The sequence below is a fragment of the Euprymna scolopes genome, chromosome 7 (assembly GCF_053919585.1).
Source record: "Euprymna scolopes isolate OS-2025 chromosome 7, ASM5391958v1, whole genome shotgun sequence".
Lineage (NCBI taxonomy): Eukaryota > Metazoa > Mollusca > Cephalopoda > Sepiida > Sepiolidae > Euprymna > Euprymna scolopes.
This window is the reverse complement of record NC_136488.1, coordinates 167,790,788-167,810,932: the sequence shown is the minus strand read 5'-3', so window position 1 is coordinate 167,810,932 and position 20,145 is coordinate 167,790,788.

The following is a 20,145-nucleotide window of genomic DNA, read 5'->3' as shown; positions in this document are numbered from 1 at the left end:
CCCTCGGGCAGCGCTGTCCTTTTTTTGGGGGGAGAGGGTTTGTTTTTCCGATTTTTTAAAAAGAAGTTTTACGTTCGTTGGCTGTTTTTTATTGTTTGGGTTTTTCCGATTTTTTAATAAGTTCTTTACCCCCCCATACACACACCTCCAAACACCCGGGCAACGCCGGGTACCCCCGCTAGTTCTATTATTGAAGTATACTGTATTACATATTAATATTTTATTTTCTCTTACATATTAATATTTTATTTGATTAATTATATGAGTTTTTAATGGTTATCCTCTACTAACTAAGTTTAATTCGCCCACACACTGTTTATATTTATTTATTTATTTTTCTTATTTTTTATGTTTTAATTTGGTTTTAACTTATTATTTATTTATTTATTTATTTTATTTAAACTGGGATTGTGTAAACCGATTTTAATGTAAACTAATATATATTTGTATACGCTTAATTATTATTCCTAGTATTATCTTAAATATTTTTATGTTCAACTTAATAATTATCTGGTATATCTACTTAAAGATATAAATTGCCATTTGCATCTAATAAATATCTGTTGCCTAACATTGGACTCGAGTGTACCAAAATTTATCTTTATATGTTTTTCAAAAAACTATACTTATTTAGTGATTTAAATTTGTTTCATGAATGTGTAGCGTTATTAGTAAGATTTTATACCAAGTATTATATTTTGATACTTGAGTTGGGTTCTACCGTCATATTAAAAATAATCCCATCCTGAATCCCATCCTGAATCCCATCCTGATTCATAATATTTTATTGTTTTTATAACATAAAATATTAAGCCTGTTTACATTTGAATGTTTATATACGTTTCTCTCTCTCTTAATTCTGTAAACATAACACTGTATTTATTATTTTAAATAGTTAATGAAAAAATTAATAATAAGCTTCGAACACTTATATATATATATTGACAGACGTGTTTCAAATATTATCTCTAGTACTTTTCTTTTAATGATTGGGAATTCATTCCATTTGCGCTTTTTTCCAAGGAACTTTGCCTTTTGAATGATTTTGGACCATTTGGAATTTACCCAGTGGATTGAAATTTTAAATTCGACCGTTTTGGATTTTACAATTTTTGGATCTTTACCCTTCACCGGACTATCCATTCATGTGAAATCTTTTTATTATTTTTCTTTTGCCTCCTGTTCCCCTTACCTCACCCTTTTTTTTAACCAAGTAAGATCTTTGACTTACTTGTAGTTTCATTAAATACTTTTATATGCAAAATCCGATCCTGCATTTTGCTAATTCCTGCCCTCTGCTGAGAAGGAGAGTATTTCTTCGAAACTTCGCGGATTAAGGACTATCCACTTATCTTGTGCTTCCTTTTTTAAAATTAAATATGTTTTTAACTCTTTTTCAAGATGTCTTTTAACATATTTTATTAATCATTTGTTCATATATATATATATATATATATATATATATATATATATATATATATATATATATATATATTATGTCATATGTTGACTAACACAATTCACTCCACTTAAATGCATCAAATTCCTACATGTATTCATTTTAAATACACTTATCATTTTTTTACATGGAGGTCACCACATGTCAAGGCCCAGAAGCCACTCGGAGATAAGGGTTATTGCGTGTACAGTAATCAATGGGATAGTATCGTAGTAATCGTTAGTATTGGAGATTTGATAAAGTGTCTTACTTTAGGGGGAGATTAATCAGGAATTTATTTATGTTGACCTGAACACATGCAAGTAGTAGTCAGGTGGGAAACAAACAAACGGGAGTGAGTTCCACATGCGTGCACTTCTAAGAAAGAAGCTTTGTTCATGGAATCTACGTTTTGATTTAGGCACAGTTAAAGAGCGGGAAAAATTACTGACAGTGGTTTCAGCTAGATGGGTGTTTTTCGTAAAAGATTGGCGAGGGAGGACCAGAGATTGGAGCTCAGACGAGCACTAGCCATGGAAATAAGAATAAAATTTACTACAAATTACTTATTTTAATTTATTAAATGTATATATATATATAAATATATATATATCACTTACTACAACTTATTTAAATTTATGAAATATATATATATATGTATATATAATAAGTAATAAAAATATATATGGCAATTAAGCTACATAGAATATTACGCGTTTCGTCCAGGCTCAGAATCTTAAGGCTTATATATATATATATATATATATATATATATATATATATATATATATCCCATTCCCTATCTCCGTTGGTTACATGTCCGACACGTTTCCCAGACCAGCAAGATCATCATGCCTCACTTCTAGATCTTTTTCTGACAACGGTTCCCGATGACTGTACAACAAATGCCTATATCCCACTCGGGAATTCTTATCACGCTGTGATAATGGTAGAAATCAGCCTAAATTCTCGCCCTAAAACTGAAGACCCACTACTCAAAACAACGAGGTATTACAAAAAGGCTGATTGGGAAGCCATCAAGGAACTCATCAGAGATGCCCCATGGCGAAATATCTTTACTCTTCCAGCGGAACAGTGTACAAATGAGACCACTGAATGGTTCAAAACTGCAAGTGAAGCAAATGTTCCCGCACGGAAATTGTATAGCAAGCCCCACTCTCCCCAATGGTTTACTTCTGCTTGTGCAGCTGCCATTTGTCAAAGGCAGCATGCGTTCCGCAGATTCAACCGACATAAGTCCAGCTCAAATAAACAGAAGTTCATAGAAGCTAGAAATAATTGTAAGAGAGTGATAGACACAGCTAAGTCAGATTACTCTGAAACCACCAGAAAGCGCATCGAAGCACAGAAATTGGAAAATCTACAACAGCGTAGTAAACAATGGACAGTCACCTATTCCCCCACTATCAAACAATCATGAGGTTGCTTGCACGGCAACTTACAAGGCTTATCTGCTTGCCAGTAAGTTTGCTTCTAACTCGACACTGAACTCGGTACACCACTCCCTCCCTGATTTTCCTCTGCGAACAGACGCCACACTAGACGATTTGAAAATCACCCCTTCTCAGGGACATGCTATTATAAAAAACCTAGACACGTCAAAAGCATGTGGACCAGATCTCATCCCGGCTGTTCTATTAAGAAATGTTCTGCCGAGGTTGCTCCAGTTCTCTCCAAAGTTTACAATAAATGCTTTAACGAATCTTGCTTTCCCGACTGTTGGAAAACCGCCTCTGTGGTACCAGTCTTCAAGAATTTTGGTGAAAGAACTGACCCACTAAATTATTGCCCCATTAGCCTCCTCTCGCTTTTCGCCAAAATATTTGAGTCCTTAGTTAATCTTAATCAAGCCCTAGTCCAGCACCTACCAACTGCTAAACTCCTGACTGACAAACAATATGGATTCAGGCAAGCCCGTTCAACAGCAGATACCTTAACTGTAGTTTCTGAACGTATATACCGTTCATTGGACAAAACAGGGGAGGGTAGTGCGGTGGCCCTTGATATATCTAAGGCTTTTGATAGGGTATGGCACGATGGTCTTCTAAAGAAAATTAGATTATATGGAATCACTGGAAGAATTCATAATGTAATTAAATCCTTCTAAAGTAATAGAAAAATCAAAGTTTTCCTCGACGATTGTATATCTAAACAATATGAGATAAATGCGGGAGTACCTTAGGGGTCTATCCTTGGACCTCTATTATTCCTGATATTCATAAATGAGCTCCCTGATAAAATTGTTTCGGAGATGGGTATATTTGCCGATGACACCACTCTCTATAACAGATATGAGGGGAAAACAAATGAACACATATCCAAGGAAATGGCAGAAACACTAGAGGATGACCTCCAATCTGTAGTGGAATGGGGACAAAAATGGATGGTCACATTCAATGCTGCTAAGACTAAGCTGTTTCCTTCAATAACTACAAGAAACCTTCTCTACCACCAATAGCAATGGCCAAGAACACATTGCCTGAAAGTACTTCTTTTAAACTCCTCGGCCTAACGTTTACAGGGAATATGAACTGGAATAGATACATTGAGAGCATTATCAAGGCTGCTGCAAGGAAGGTTGGCTCCCTCTACCGTGCTAGAAAACTACTTACGTCTGACAGTATCCTATACCTCTATAAGGTCACCATTCGCCCATGTATTGAGTACTGTTGTCAAATCTGGGCTGGTGCATCTGCTGCTTGTCTCTCGCTCCTGGACAGGGTTCAAAAGAGAGTTGCCAACCTGATAGGTCCTAAACTGTCATCTAGGCTTCAGCCTCTGTCCCATCGACGAAATGTTGCATCCCTCTGCCTGTTCTACAAATACTTTAATGGGGAATGCTCTGACGAACTGCAAACATTTGTACCTCCTCGACGTAACTACCCCCGACAACCCCGACAAGCTAGTAAGTCTCACCCCTTTACAGTAAAGATCCCTATTTACTGTCTGAAGATTCATAGTTATTTACATGAGAAATGTTTTATGTCGTTGCTTTGGAAGATTTGATGGGAGATAATCCAATTAAGTTGTTAAGTACTGCTAGTTAATTCTGTTTGAAACTGGGTCGATTTTGTTTCTGCAATGGTTAAATGAAGGTATTCAGGCCGTTTGTGTTTTCGGTTCATTGATTACTTGAAGGCGACTATGATTTAATAATTAAGTTTTGGATCTAAAGGAATGGGTTGTGTTTAACCCACATCTGTTATTAATCACTTATGCTGCTCCTGTCATATAATTCATGCGTTGTGCTCTTGGGTTGTCTAAATAAATAAATTATATGTCCTCTAATTATTAATCTTACAGCAAAACCACCCATGGCTCCATTATCTAACAGCTCTTTATTGAACATCTCGGAAAAATCAAACTGACTTTTCCTAATTCCCAAGTCTTTCTTGGTTTCTTTATATTGGTGTCATTGTAAGACCTAATATATCCGCCAATGAAAGAGCGAATGACTCTTCCATAAAACCTACCAACTCAAGATTTAAAACCATTTGGACTCTATTTCTGAAGTTTAAAATCCATATTTGCAGTTTGCAAAAGCTGCTAAATGACATCAAGATTTTTTAACTAAGTTATTTTTGCAGATAATAATTCAGCACTTGATTGAATATCAAATAATATCAACAATATCAAACAATACAAAACAATATCAACAATATCAAACAATATCAAACAATATCAACAATATCAACAATATCAAACAAAATCAAACAATATCAAATAATATCAACAATATCAAACAATATAAAACAATATCAACAATATATAACAATATCAAACAATATCAAACAATATCAACAATATCAACAATATCAAACAAAATCAAACAATATCAAACAATATCAAACATAAACAAACACGCTGTTGGGAACAAGTATAAACAAAGAGAAACAGTGTTTTAAAAACACAAGATAGCAATCATACAGTAAACTTATTTTAAATAGAAAAAAAGACACTCAATCTGTGCACAATCGCCTTATACCCATCTTGCTTCTAAAGGCTAAAAGCAAAGCCTTGAGCTATAAATTTAGGATAAACACATTGGAATCATTTATGACAATAACCAACTTTTATGACCCTGGGCGCAATATTATGTGGAATGGACACACACTAAATCTATATCAAAAGGCAAAACCCATGCTTTTGGTTACATTCTAATTGTTTAATATCATATGTTTCCATTGCAATGTACCAGCAGCTTTATAAATACTGTTAGAAGCTAAGAAAAAAACAGGTCTTACCGTGGGTGCTCAGCGAGTGAGTTCATGCCGAGAAAAAGAAAAACAAAGATGGCGGCCAGCATTTAATTACGTGCGTTCTTGCATAATCTCGTGTGCGCGTGGAGCTGGAAACTACAAAACGAGCTTCATTTCTCGGTGCTGAGCGATTCCAGATCGGGCAGGAGAGTAGGCGCATCGAGAGTGGAAATACTTTCTGAAATTATAATCCTTTTTTGTTTGTTTGAGGTGAACGGAGCCCCAAGCTATTTCGGCGATGGCCAACACAGGTATAAGCAACATGATTAAGCCTTTTAATGGCGACGGTGATGTGGTGGCGTGGCTTAAAAAGTGGACCTTGTGACAAGGATTCAAAAGTTGTGGCCGCAGTAATATCACTGTTTCTAGAAGGGGACGCGCTGGCCCTCTATTTGGAGCTCAGCGAGCGAGAACAAGGTGACGCGTACGCCATCAAGGGTCGACTGATCGAAGCTTTTGCAGAGGGGCCTTTCGAAGCCTTTAATAAGTTGAGGGAGAAGAGGGTGCCTGGTGAATTTGTTGATGTCTACGCGAACGAGATAAGGAGATTAGTTGAGTTATCGGGCATCAGTGGACACGCCACGGGTCATGTAGTCAAAATGACATTCATTAACGGGTTCCCGGAAGAGATATCGAAACGTTTGCAGTAGGTACCGGGAGTGGAGACGCTGGATGTGAGTGAGCTGCTCAAAACTGCAAAGATCTTGGTGAGCACCCAGCCCGCGGAGTCTGGGGGGACAACAGCAACGGTACAGCAGGATGTGGCCAGGAGTCTGCCGAACCCGAGCGTGGCATGCTTCGAATGTGGGGGACCACACATGAGAAGAGACTGCAGGAACTTCTTGTAACGGACAGTGTGTAATAAATGCAATCGGAGAGGCCATTTAGCGGTGAAATGCACGAGTTCGGGAAACTGGCAAGGGGAAGCCGACGCGCCAGCGGCCGCCCCGACTCGGGAATAGTGGTGCACTCCCAGCAGATGCCCAAGCAGAAGATCGTGGTGGAAGGACGGGGTGTTATGGCCCTGATCGACACTGGCTGTACCACTACCTTGGTGCACACGACCCTGGTCGGAAGATGGAAAGGGAAGGGCGATGGGTCGCGAGTGAAGTGTCGAGGGAGGAAGACAGTCACTATTGATATTGCTGAATACTGGATGAGGGCCCATGCAATTGTCACCGATCATCTAAGTGCGCAGTGACAGAGCAAGCACCCGGAGGGACCAACAAGGCCGGGGAGGAAAGAAAAATGTTAATCAAAGATCTGGACTTCCGAGCCGAATTCGACGGAGAGCAGTGGACGGTGGAGTGGGCATGGAAACATCAAGCGCCATCGCTCACAAACAGGGTGGCGTGCTACACTAATTCGCTTAGAGGAGGGGCGAGAAAGGAGTTTGAACAAGAAGTGGGCCGATGGATTGAGGAGGGTATACTGCTGCCTTGGACGGATGACGTTGAGTCAGGCATTTTGCCGTTGATGGCCGTTCTGCAACCAACTTTTTTTTTTTTTTTTACACAGTGATCACCACTTATCAAGGCCCGGAAGCCACTCAGGGATAAGGGTTATTGCAAGTACATTAAGTCAGTGAGGAGATTTGCTGAAGTGTTTACTTAAGGGGCCGGTTCATTAGGAATTTGTTAACATTGGAGTCCGGAGGGAAGCAGGCAGACGGAACAGAGTTCCACAGGCGTGCAGTTCTAAGAAAGAAGCTTTGTTCATGGAATCCGCGTTGGTATTTAGGCACAGATATAGAGTGGGGGAAATTTTTCACAGTGGACTCAGCTAGACGGGTGTTTTTCGTGAAAGATTGGCGAGGGGGGACCAGAGATTGGAGTTCAGACGAGCATCTGCCATGGAAATAACGATAAAACAAGGACAGGATGGCAACGTCTCTTCTGTGGGAGAGAGGTTGCAGGGTAGAGAAAAGGGCATCCCCCACTAAGCCACGAAGTCTATTTTGTACTCTGTCAAGGAAGGATAGGCTGTTTTTAGCAGCTCCTGCCCAGATATGGCAACAGTATTCCATCCTTGGACGTACTTAGCTTTTATATAGATAGAGAATTGCATCAGTAGTGAGATATCTTCTGGAGCAGTAGAACGATCCCACCATCTTTCCAGCGAACTTGGCAACAGACTTGATGTACGTGTTCCATTTCAGATCAGGAGTAAAGGTCAAACCCAGAAGCTTGTAAAAACACGGAGCCTCACCCAGACGAGAGCCATCCATCACAATTGATGCCAGCTGGGGATCAGAGCGTTGATGATGTAAGGATAGGAGTTTAGTTTTGGATGCATTAAAGGTAACCAGCCACATCTTCCCCCACTGAACCACGCGCTCGAGATCAGAGGAGAGAGAATCAGAGAGAACTTTGTCATTTACAGCCTTTGATGTGTTTCCGTAGATGGTTGTGTCATCAGCATAGATGTCAACGAATGATTTAAGTATGTGTTTAGGGAGGTCATTGATGTAGATCAGGAAGAGAGTTGGGCCCAGGATTGACCCCTTAGGGACTCCAGCATTTATATTGCAGGCCTCCGATTTTTGTCCATCGACCACTACTCTTATGAGCCTATCGGAGAGAAATGATTTAATGATTGAGAAAACATTTCCCGTTATACCGTAGCTGGAAATCTTGTGAAGTAGACCCTTATGCCATACCTTGTCAAAGGCCTTTGATATGTCAAGAGCAATTGCCCTAGAAAGGAAGCCTTTGTAAAGAGATTCACTTATCCTGTGGGATATAACCGTCAGCACATCTGCGGTAGATCTTGCAGAGCGGAAACCATATTGTGTGTCACTAAGAAGGTTATTCCTGCTGAGGTGGTTGACTATTTCTCTATTTAATATGGATTCCAGCAACTTACTCATAACACACAGGAGACTTATAGGTCTGTATTGAGAGGGAGATGACTTATCACCTGAATTCTTAAATACAGGGCAAACTGAAGAGGTCTTCCAGGGAGTCGGAAAGCACTTCTTCTTAAGGCAGCGCTTAAATAGTTTCGTAAGTATGGGAGCAAGTTCTGGTTGAAGCTTTTTTAAGACTATAATTGGGATGCCATCAGGGCCAGTTGCTTTACTGGAATCTAGGTTCTTTATTAGTTTGGCGACCTCTTACACGGATATTTGTATGTTACCTAGCTTGTTCTGTGTTATAGGAGGAAATATGGGGAGTTGATGGCCTTCGTCGCATAGGGTAGAATTAGCTGCAAAGTTCTTTGCAAATAGTTTGGCCTTGTCTGACGCTGGTCCATTGATAATGGTTGGTATAGAACGCACACTTCTGTTCAGGATTTTATTTGTTATTTGCCAAAACTGGTGGGATCCAAGCCGCTGATCAGCTACCTTGGATTTAACAGACTGGGCATATAGCTCTCTTGCATTTTTGATTACTCTTTTACAGTGGTTGCTGGCAGACCTGAAAGCAGCTTTAGTTTCAGTGCATCTATTACGTTGGTAGCTATGGAAAAAGTGATTTTTGTGCGCGATAGCAGCAGCACATTCTGGGGAGAACCAGGGCTGGCTGTTAGGTTTTTGTTGAAAATTTTTAGATGGTATGAATTGGTCTATGCCTATAATTAACCATTCGGTCAGATCTGATACTATAGAGGACACATCCTTTTTAAACATGGAGTGCAGAGGTAAATCAGATATGAATGTACGGAAGCTATCCCAGTCAGCCATATAGTATCGGTATACAGTACGGTGGAGGGGTACGTCTGGGGGCTTCTTACATTTCGTTTTTATCTTAACTGATACGACGGAGTGGTCGGAGGATCCTAGAGGAGAATGAATAGAACATGAACATAGCTCAGGGGAAGTTGAGAGAAAAAGGTCTTAGAGGCTTGCATATTGACCGGGTGTATCGGGCACACGGGTGGGTTCGCGAACAATCTGAGTGAGGTCATAAGCAATGGCAAAATCATGACAAAACCTTCCCTCGTCATCTGTCTTATTTGAATGGGTCAGCCATTCCACGTTATGGACGTTGAAATCACCACATATGTGGATGTTAGCCGAGGGATGTGAAGACAGTATGTGGTCAATTTTCTCAGATATGCTCTTAAAGATAGTAACTCCGCTGTTGTGGGGCCTATAGAGGGCAAATATAAACGCAGTGGTGTTAGCAAGTGCAACCCTGAAGCACATATAGGGTAAATTAGTATCTTCTCTAGAGATATCCCTGCCACACGGGAAGCCATCCTTAATGTAGGCACATATTCCATGCCCATGGCGATCTTGGGGGTCAGATTTAGCTGTTAAATTTGAGTATCCGTTAATTATGAACTCGTCTAGGGTAGTGGTCGGTCCTATTCCCGTTTCACTTAGAAATAATATGTCCGGTTTCGTCTCCTGTAATTGGGTTTCAACCTTTGAAGGTTGGAACGTAGACCCCTGATGTTGGAGAAGGAGACCTGGTAGTAGGGGTCTACGTTGAAAGATGGGGTTCTAGGTTTAATCGAGTTTTTATTCTGGATATATTTCATGTTGAGGTTTGGGGATTTATGGAATAGGTCGGCATACTTGGTTAGAGCAGTACAGAGAGGGAAAGTAAGAGAGAAAAAGACAGGATTTTTTTTGTAGCACACGAAAAGGTAAAGCCGTAACAATTACCCACTAGTATGGCATCGAGAGGCCCCACCAGAGACTACTGCATGGTCCAGATCCACTCACCAAATGGCAATACAGCAGTCCCAGTACTTTGCGCCTGCTGATAGGACAGCCTCCTTAGTGGTTAATCCAAGGTTCGGGTCCCTGACTATCAGGCGGATAACGTCAGCCCAGACAAACGTTTACCTCCAGCACCCTTACTAGTGACATGGCCACAAGGACAGACAGAGACAGAAAAATTTCCGACATCTCAGACTACTGGTCACCAAGTACTACCGACCTTTAAGCAGCGTTTTCTTCACCCTTTGTCAGAAAAATCACTCATTGAATGAGGACTGAATGACAAAATAGGAGAAGCGAGAGTTACTGGAGCTGCCGATAACACATCCACTGTATTATCCACTCTCCATAAAAAAAAGTGGGGGGGATGGGGACAAGTGACTTATCTATATCTAAGTAGTAAGTCCGGTGCTTAGTTAACAATTCAGGACACTTTTGATGATAATCTCCCCCCCCATATTAATGGGTGGAAGTGTCGTTATCTATCGAGTTTAAATCATTAGAGTTTAATCTTATAAATTAATTAAAATCCAATAATTAACTATTATTAATTTGTAAAGTCGGCTTAATATTACTTTACATTCTAGTTTAGATAATTATTCAAGGTTTTACTTTAGGAGGTTCGGAAAGGGAAAGTAAGACCGGTCCTAGATTTCCGAGAGCTGAACCAACATGTTAAGTGCCATACTGGAGGTGACACCGTAGATGTGTGCAGTGAGACCATTAGAGAATGGAGACAGATGAATGGCGCGTCTACGTTGGTAGATCTAAAATCTGCCTACTTGCAACTCCAATTCACCAAGAAGCTCTGGAAATACCAGTTAGTCAGGTACAAAGGCAAAACTTACTGCCTTATGCGAGTGGGGTTCGTGTTGAATTCTGCACCCAAGATCATGTCAACTATCCTTAGGAAGATTCTGGAGACTATGGGAAAAAGAGATGGGGCAGTGAGTTCATACATAGACGACATCCTTGTGAATGAGACTCTGGTAACTGCCAAGGAGGTGGTGGCTCATTTGAAGAGGTTTGGGTTGGTTGCCAAAGCGCCTGAAAAATTAGACGGAGGGGCTGCTTTGGGGGTAAGGCTGAAACGAGGTGCGTCGGGCAGCCTAGAGTTTCGCAGGGGGGGAACGAGATCCCGCAACTGAAGCAAGAGCTCAACAGACGGGAACTTTTTCCATATGCGGGAAGTTGATCGGACATTACCCCGTTGCTAGCTGGCTTAGACCAGCATGCAGCTACATAAAGAGGCATGCCGAAGGAAGAGAGTGGAATGATAAAGTGGGAGGAAGAACGGTCGCCACGATGGAAGAGCACCTGAAAGAAGCAGATCGGCAAGACCCAGTCCGGGGAACCTGGAACGGACCGCGGACATTGGATGGAGTCGTGTGGTGTGATGCAAGCAACATTGCAACAGGGGTCGTTTTGGAAGTTGGAGAAGTTCTTGCAGAAGATGCGGCCTGGTTAAGGAAGAAGAATGATGTCAGCCACATCAATGTAGCGGAATAAGATGCGATAATCAAAGGAGTCAATTTGGCCTTGAAATGGGGATTTCGTGACATCTGCTTCAAAACAGACTCTGCTACTGTGTTTGCTTGGCTAAGGTCCCTCATTTCAAGCGAAAAATGGATAAGAACGAAAGAGTCAGCAGAGATGTTAGTGAAACGCAGGCTTGGGATGCTAGCTGAGCTGATGCAGGAGATTGTTTGAAGCTCCGCGTATACATGGTGGCTTCTGAGCAGAACCGAGCAGATACTCTCACGAGAGTGAAAAAGAGTTGGCTTTTGCCAAAGAAAGATGTTTTTGCTGCATCTGATCTAGATGATGTTGGCGTGCGAGAGCTGCACAATCTGCACCATATGGGGGTAGAGAGGACGTGGTGAAGAAAGTCGACCCGAGTGTCACCAAGGATCAAGTGAGGCAAGTTGTCAGGACATGCGACAGATGTCAGTCGATTTATTCTGCTCCAAGCACGCATGGCCAATTGGGGATGAGTGGGACCTGGGAGAGACTGGCATGCGATGTCACCCATTACAGGGGTGGACTTTACCTGACCATGATTGACTGCGGGCCCGGGCGATTTGCCATATGGAAGAAGCTACGTGGAGGAACAGGCAATGAAATAGCAGCAATCCTCGATGAGGTGTTTTTGGAGCGAGGTCCCGTGGAAGAGTTGTTGACTGACAACGGGACCGCATTCAAGTCAGTAGCAGTGGCAGAAGTAATGAAGAAATGGAATATCCAACAATTTTTCAGAGCTGCCTACAGAACCAGTGGCAACGGGATCGTGGAGAGAAACCACCGCACCATAAAGGCAGTTGCGGAAAGAGGAGGCACCTCACCTGAGCAAGCTGGTATAACATGTCGCCTAGATTGGGACAAGTGCCAGAGACGGTTCCGCAACTGTCAATGTTCGCATATTCCTGGAGATATCCCAGGGTTGATCCGGCAAGCAGAGAGGCAGAGGCCACAGGGACCATTAAACTCGGGGATGATGTATGGGTGAAGCAACTGCGCCACAGTGGATGAGAGACTACGAAATATGATCTTGAGATCAGGGAGGCATATGGTTAGAAGCTAAGAAAAAACAAGTCTTACCGTGGGTGCTCAGCGAGTGAGTTCAGGCCGAGAAAAGGAAAAACAAAGATGGCGGCCAACATTTTATTACGTGCGTTCTCGCATAATCTCGTGTGCGCGTGAAGCTGGAAACTACAAAACACGCTTCATTTTTCGGTGCTGAGCGATTCCAGATCGGACAGGAGAGTAGGCGCAACGGGAGTGAAGATACTTTCTGAAATTATAATCCTTTTTTGTTTGTTTGAGGTGACCCCCCCTCCCATTACGGAAGCTCAAATACATTTGGCACTAAATATTTTAGAAAGTATGAAAATTTATTTAAAACAGATTGAAAGAAATAAGTGGACTCTAAAAAGGTTTGTAAATTTAAAAATCAACGAGCATAACAAGCTCGTGTTTTAATTTCCAATAAAAAAATGTATGGATTTGCATTTTGCTGAAGCTGTTAAACTTATAACTAAACTATTGATCCCAAAACTTTCTTGTTCAACAAAAGATGAAAACTGTGAACTAAACAAGAAATAAAAATTAAAATTGCTCAATGTTTGCTTTTGTGGATTTCAAACTTTCTGAACTTTACACAAAAACTGCTTGATATTCGTGGGCGATTGTTGTGCAAGCAAAAGTTCTGCTTCCATAACAACCTGTAACTTCACCTAGCAGGAACTTCCATCACGAGTTGAACAATACAGCAATTCTAGGCGAAACAGATGTACACCAAGGCTACACTATCGTTCCCGGGATGGATATTTGCTGAGGCGTGTAACGTAATAAGGTTCACTTTTATTTCCGTCGCTTCTAACCCAGTATTTTCTCCATCTTCCTGACCCCAAGTAGATAACATTTCTTTTTATCACAGATGGAGGCTAATTTTCTAGATAATTGAATAAATTAAGTTTTGGGAGACAAATGAGCTTTTTCGACTGAAAAGCTTCTTATCTGATACATTACTCATACTAACAAACGGTTTTATTAAAAACATTCATTCATGTTTCCATATCAAACTTCTATTCTCCGACTGCTCACATCAAGCATAACTTGTAATTTCGAGTTTCCAGTAGGTTATACGAGAAATGATTCTGGTATTCGAGTAATAGAGACTAGTAAAGTTAAACAAAAGTGAGATAGGTCAATATTACCCTGAGTCCACTTTTTCGTGCTATACGAGCTACTGCAGAAACAAAACAAGAAACGTTACAAGAGAACCAAGAAGATTGAAGCTGTATATCTATAAGCTCTCCATCCTCATTCCCATTACCCACTCATCGCCCCCCCCCCAAAAGAATGATGTCAAATAGTCGAGAAGTATCAAGGAAAATGGAAAGATTGAGAAGAGGGCGCTAACCAAACCTTCACTAGACAAACGCCAATAGAATTGGTACCTTGGGGAGGTTTATTGCCACTCAAAATCCAGTGGAGACCAATGGCCGCTGGTAGCGAGAAATCGATATTGCGAATTCATTTGCAAATGTTATCGAAAGAGGGGGAGAGTACTGGAAATCTGGAGAGACTTGTTGTCACTCAGCTTCCAGGGAACACCAAAGGTTGTTCTTCAAGAAGCAATCCTTTATGGCCTGTGTGAAAGCGCCTTGTGAGCCAATAATAATAATAAATTATATGTAGACCTATGAGTTATAAGATAGGTCGACATCTAAATCGATTAATATAAATACATTTCATGCATGTGCGTGTGTTTCTTGATACGTGTATAAATATGTATGTTTTCGTATACTTTGGATATTACATGTGTCTGTAAATTCGTGTACTTATATTATATGGTATTGATGTATATGGCTATATGTATGTATGCGTTGATATTAGTGGCGATGTATATATATATAAATATATATATATATATATATATATATATATATATATGGTTGCTTAATTGAATCACATAAATTAATATACGAGAGTATAAGTTTATGCGTAAACTTTTAGTATTTACTCCAACAGTGCTCAATACGTAGGTAGAGCTAGCTAGTAAGTTATAAATATAGTGCAATATATATTTTATAACTTACTATATATATAAATATATATATATATATGTGTGTGTGTGTAAATGTGTGTGCGTATGCATGCGATATTGGTATGTATGTAAGTATGTATATGAGTGTATGTATTTAATTTTTAATCATTTTTTTTTCATTTTGTATTTGGTTATTAATAAGACGGTTGTCTGGAAATATTAGTTGATATCTTATTAATAAATTATACATGAAATGTATTTCTTCACATTGAAAAAGTTAGAAATCGAGCCAGGGTGTATTTTGCTCTAGCGTTGATAAGTCTAGATAAAGGTTTCAACTATTATTTGAGTTGTTTTTTTCCTGGTTCATACTCCGATATATCTTTCCGTCTTTTCTTGTCTTTGTTTCTCTGTGTGTCAATATCAAACGTGTTCCTTTTCATTTTTATCAACGCCAATCCCTTCACCACTGCTTTCTACTTATGACTTAATTATTTTTTTTCAATTCTATTTCATTCCTCTTCTTTTTCCCCTCTCTTTTCCTTTCATCATTTTTAAGATAAATACAAAAACAGGTTGTAACTGTAAAGTTCGATTCGAACCCAACTAGCTCTTCTCATTTTAAAACTCATAGAAGGCTGAAATAAATTTATAATGCGGAATTGCTGTCTTTTTAGTTTTAAGTCTACCGTATGTTGCACTTCATCATTACAGAAATTGCTTCATCAGCTGCGAATTGATAACTTTTCTCTGCCTGCTCTCTCTTTCATTCTATCTTTTCCTCTCTTTTTTACCTCTCTCTGTTTTACTTGCTGTCCGTTTGTCCATCTCTTTCACTTCATATATATAAGTTTATATATATATATATATATATATATATATATATATATATATAGAGAGAGAGAGAGAGAGAGGATTTGGAATTAAATTTTGTAATTTAAAAATTTACAGAAAATTTATTATTCGACAAGAAATACAAAAAATTACATTTTTTACTTAATCCATGAATGTTCAATAAATGGCTCATTTCAATAGAGGAAATTTTTTTAGCAAAATAAATATAGGTAATTATAAATTTTGCTTATTAGCACATAAATTGAAAATTAACACTTCAAATGATTGCATGTAAAGGATATTCCATGAATGAACGAATAATTATACAAAATCTATTGTAAAATCGATGGCAATGAATACTCCAAATTGAATTATGAGGTTTTTTAGGTAAATTAAAGATTAGTTCTGTGAACTTCATGTCGTTCATTACGTTATATGCATGATTTGAACTTGAAGTATTACTCCATTTTATGTACTGAGTTTCATTTATCTGGTCGGTATAGTCTTATAAATATTGATACTAATTTTATATGGACTTTAAATTTCTAGTATTATCTGTAATCTTAAAGTATTTCAAAATTTCATATATATATATATATATATATATATATATATATATATATATATATCGCAAGATTCAGCCACTCTGATAAGTCGTAGATGACGAAACTCGTGTCAGTGGATAATTATATTTTAACACTACCTATAAAAATATATATATGACATAATCATGTTGATACACCGGTGAGCATTTGGCAAGGTTAGCCGCCATATGTACCGCGCCGAGTCGTAGAAATTTCCAGGTTGATATGGGGGCGCATTAAATCACTGGGAGAGATGCACCTCCAGTCTTCGTTAATACATGCATCACGGAGAAGGTAACTTTGATATAAAAACCTGCGTTTCTTGTGGAAGTCGTCTGCACCGGCAAGGTTCAACAGTAATAACAAAAAGTGTGGTTGGTTCTAAACAAAGCCTTCACCACTATAAACAAAACATATGTATCGTTGTCCGAGCAACTTAACAGTTGTGGTGGAAGCTAGTACGTCGAAATCGACGGAAGAGTTCATCATATATATATATATATATATATATATATATATATATATATATATATATATATATGCACTAGCGTTCAAAACTAGGACAAAATTTTAAAACCTAATATTTGTTAGAAATAACAACTTTGAAAAGCTGAAATTTTGACAACTGGTAGTCGTTATCCATAATAACATGCTAAAATTTGAATAATTTGCAAAGGATAGAGAAGCAACTATAATAATTATTTATTTATTTTCAAAATAGGAACCAGTTGTCAAACTTTCAGCTTTTCGCAATTGTTATTTCTAACAAATATTAGGTTTTAAAATTTTGTCCCTAATTTTTGGACTCTACTGTATATATATATATATATATATATGTATGTATATATATATATATATGTGTGTGTGTGTGTGTGTGTGTGTGTGTGTAAAGAAATAGAGAGAGAGGGAGAGCTATCAATACACAAAAAGGTAGATACCAATTGTGTGCACTTAGCCGAATCATAGATCACTTCAGTCATCGTTTTATGCAAATTACAGTTCATATGAAAAATTTGTAATTTTTTAATCATGTATCATGTCGGTTTGAGGCATCACTAACATGTGCATATGTAGTCGAATAAAAGAAAGAAAAAAAGTGGGTTTAAGTATGTAATCACATCAAGTCATGGAAATTCTGCAGGTCTTAAAAGGCTGTTTATTATGATTAATATAACTGGGTCGCTAATTGTTTCAGACTTCGGTTATTTTATGTCTGACAAAGATAATTGTTTGGAATTTACGTTTATATTTCATCGTATTCGCTTGTTTTGCGTTTTTTTATTTATTTGACGTAGTTTACAGATATTTTTTTTATTGAATATAACGGTTTATTAGCGCTGGTAGAAAAAGAGCCACCATCGAGATGATCAGCAATGGTTGAACTTTGATAGAATTTGATTATTCAAAAGTAGTGCTAAGGAACAACTTAGTAACATTAGAATTCAAAACGATCAGGTTGGTTGGCTGTTTTTGTTTTACGGCATATCAACCCTTTTCGGGTTATTTAATGCCGAATCCAAAGATTTTGAAGAAAAACATTTTTTAATAGAATATATTTGTTGTTTTCACGTCAGTTTCTATTTAACCCATAGTTGGGACCCTAACCTGGGAGCAATGGTAATTAATGGGTGGCTCCACACTCCCCAAAGCCCACAATCTGGGGCCTCACCACTGGATATAGTTTAAGGTCATATCCAGGACCCCCATTGAGGGACTTTTACCCTCTGCAGGGGGGCAGTCGGCGTATTCCACCGACAGGGCCATCAAAACGATCAGGTTATAGTCAGCTGCTATTTTTCCCCCGATGGACCGTTCTAGGTAGGAAAAGGTGCTCATAGAATTTTTATTTTTTTAAGCATAGATAGAGATTAATAGGAATAATTGAGAGTTGTTGAATAGCTGAAGATAATTTGATATGAATGTTTAAAATGGGGTCTTGTGATTGAAGCTCAGTCGTGCACCTGCCATAAAAATAACAATAGTGAAGTGATAGACTCGCAAAGTTTCTTCTGTGAGGAAGACGAAGTGGGCATGCGCAAACGTCTTTGCCCACCAGATTTCGAAGACATTTATTTTAATTTGTCGTGGAAAAAATCGACACTCTTACCAGTTCTTTATCAGCTGTGGCATAAGTACTCATTCGTATGTGGCTTTTAAAATAGGTAGAGTAGTAAAATGATCCAATCATTCTGCAGCGATTTTGGCAACCGATCTGTTCTAAGTATGCCAATTTTACATCAGGACGGATGGGCAGTTCCAGAATTTGCTATTAACCGTTTTAAGGTAGAGTGTTTTGCTGTATATATTTCGTGGAATTGTATGCAATGAATGCTAATTATAGTGTAACAATTACTACAGTGAAATGCTGTACGTGTTCCATAGCTCAGTTCTGTGATTGTCGAACATTAGCAGGACGGAATTATGCAATATAAGGGAGCTTAATAGAATGTATCACGTTTGTTGTTCGCTCAACGTTGAAAAATCCGTTATACGAGGGGCGTGCAATAAGTAATGCCCCTGATCCACTTCCCATAGTAGTAGAGCAACGAGAGTTGGCAAAGTTATTAGTATTTCTCTACATAGGAACCACCCAGAGTTATGTATTTCTCCCATCGTTTGATGCAGCTCTGGAGACCGTTTTTGTAGAACACCACAGGTTGGTCCTCCAACCACGACGTGACTTCAGAAATCAAGGCTGCATCATCTGGGAAACGCTTTCCTTTCAAAAACAACTTCATGGCTGGGAAGAGGTGAAAGTCAGAGGGTGCAAGGTCAAGAGAGTAGGGAGGATGGAAGAGGATTTCATAACCACATGCCCGTGCTTCTGATTGAATTACGGTGCATTTTAATATAAGTTTTATCACGGAACAAACAGAATAGCCCGGCGTATAAAATAAACATATTTGATATAACGGTCGCGTACGAAATATATGCTACTGTTTAGAACACAAGTAAACGATGATTCTTAACTTTTGCATTTACAACCTTTTTACAAAATATTATACAAATATGATTTCAGAAATCATATTGATGTAGAAGGCTACTATCTGGGATATAAATTACAAGGACAATATGTAGGGAGTTGAGCAATACTACCATGGAAGCGGGAAACCGGAAAGCAATTCTAAAGACTAACAGTTCTGGGAAAGAAACTATTAGAGTAAAATGTTTTCTAGCATCTGGGGATCTGTATTGTTTATGGGTGGGATTTTTCTGCGTGTCTTATTTGTCGGAGGTAATTACGTCGAGGGGTACAAGGACTAGTAGTTCATCGGAGTATCTACCATTGAAATACTTGTAAAACACGCAGTGAAGTTACACACCATTTGGTTGATGGGACAGAGGCTGAAGCCTATCTATATCAAGAATTTGTTTACGTTGGATTTGAAGACGACTAAATTGTAGTCAGCTGGAAAGCAGGAGAACAGTGTTCCACAGGTGTTCAGTTCTAAGAAAGAAGCATTGTTCATGGAATCTACGTTTAAGTTTAGACACAGATAAAGAGTGAGAAGAAAATATTGATATATGGTTTCAGCTAGACGAGTGTTTTTCGTGATTGTTTGGCGAGGGGGCATAGATTAGAGCTCAGTCGAGCACATGCCATGAAAATAACGATAAAGCAGAGACAAGCTCGCAAGGTCTCTTCTGTGGAAAGGAGGTTGCAGAGAAGAGAAAAGGGCATCCTCCACGAAGTCTATTTCGAAATCTGCCAAGGTAGGTTAAGGTCTTTCTAGCTATATATCAAATTTCGAGTCTGTAGACTTAAAATTGACAGAGGTCAAAGTTAC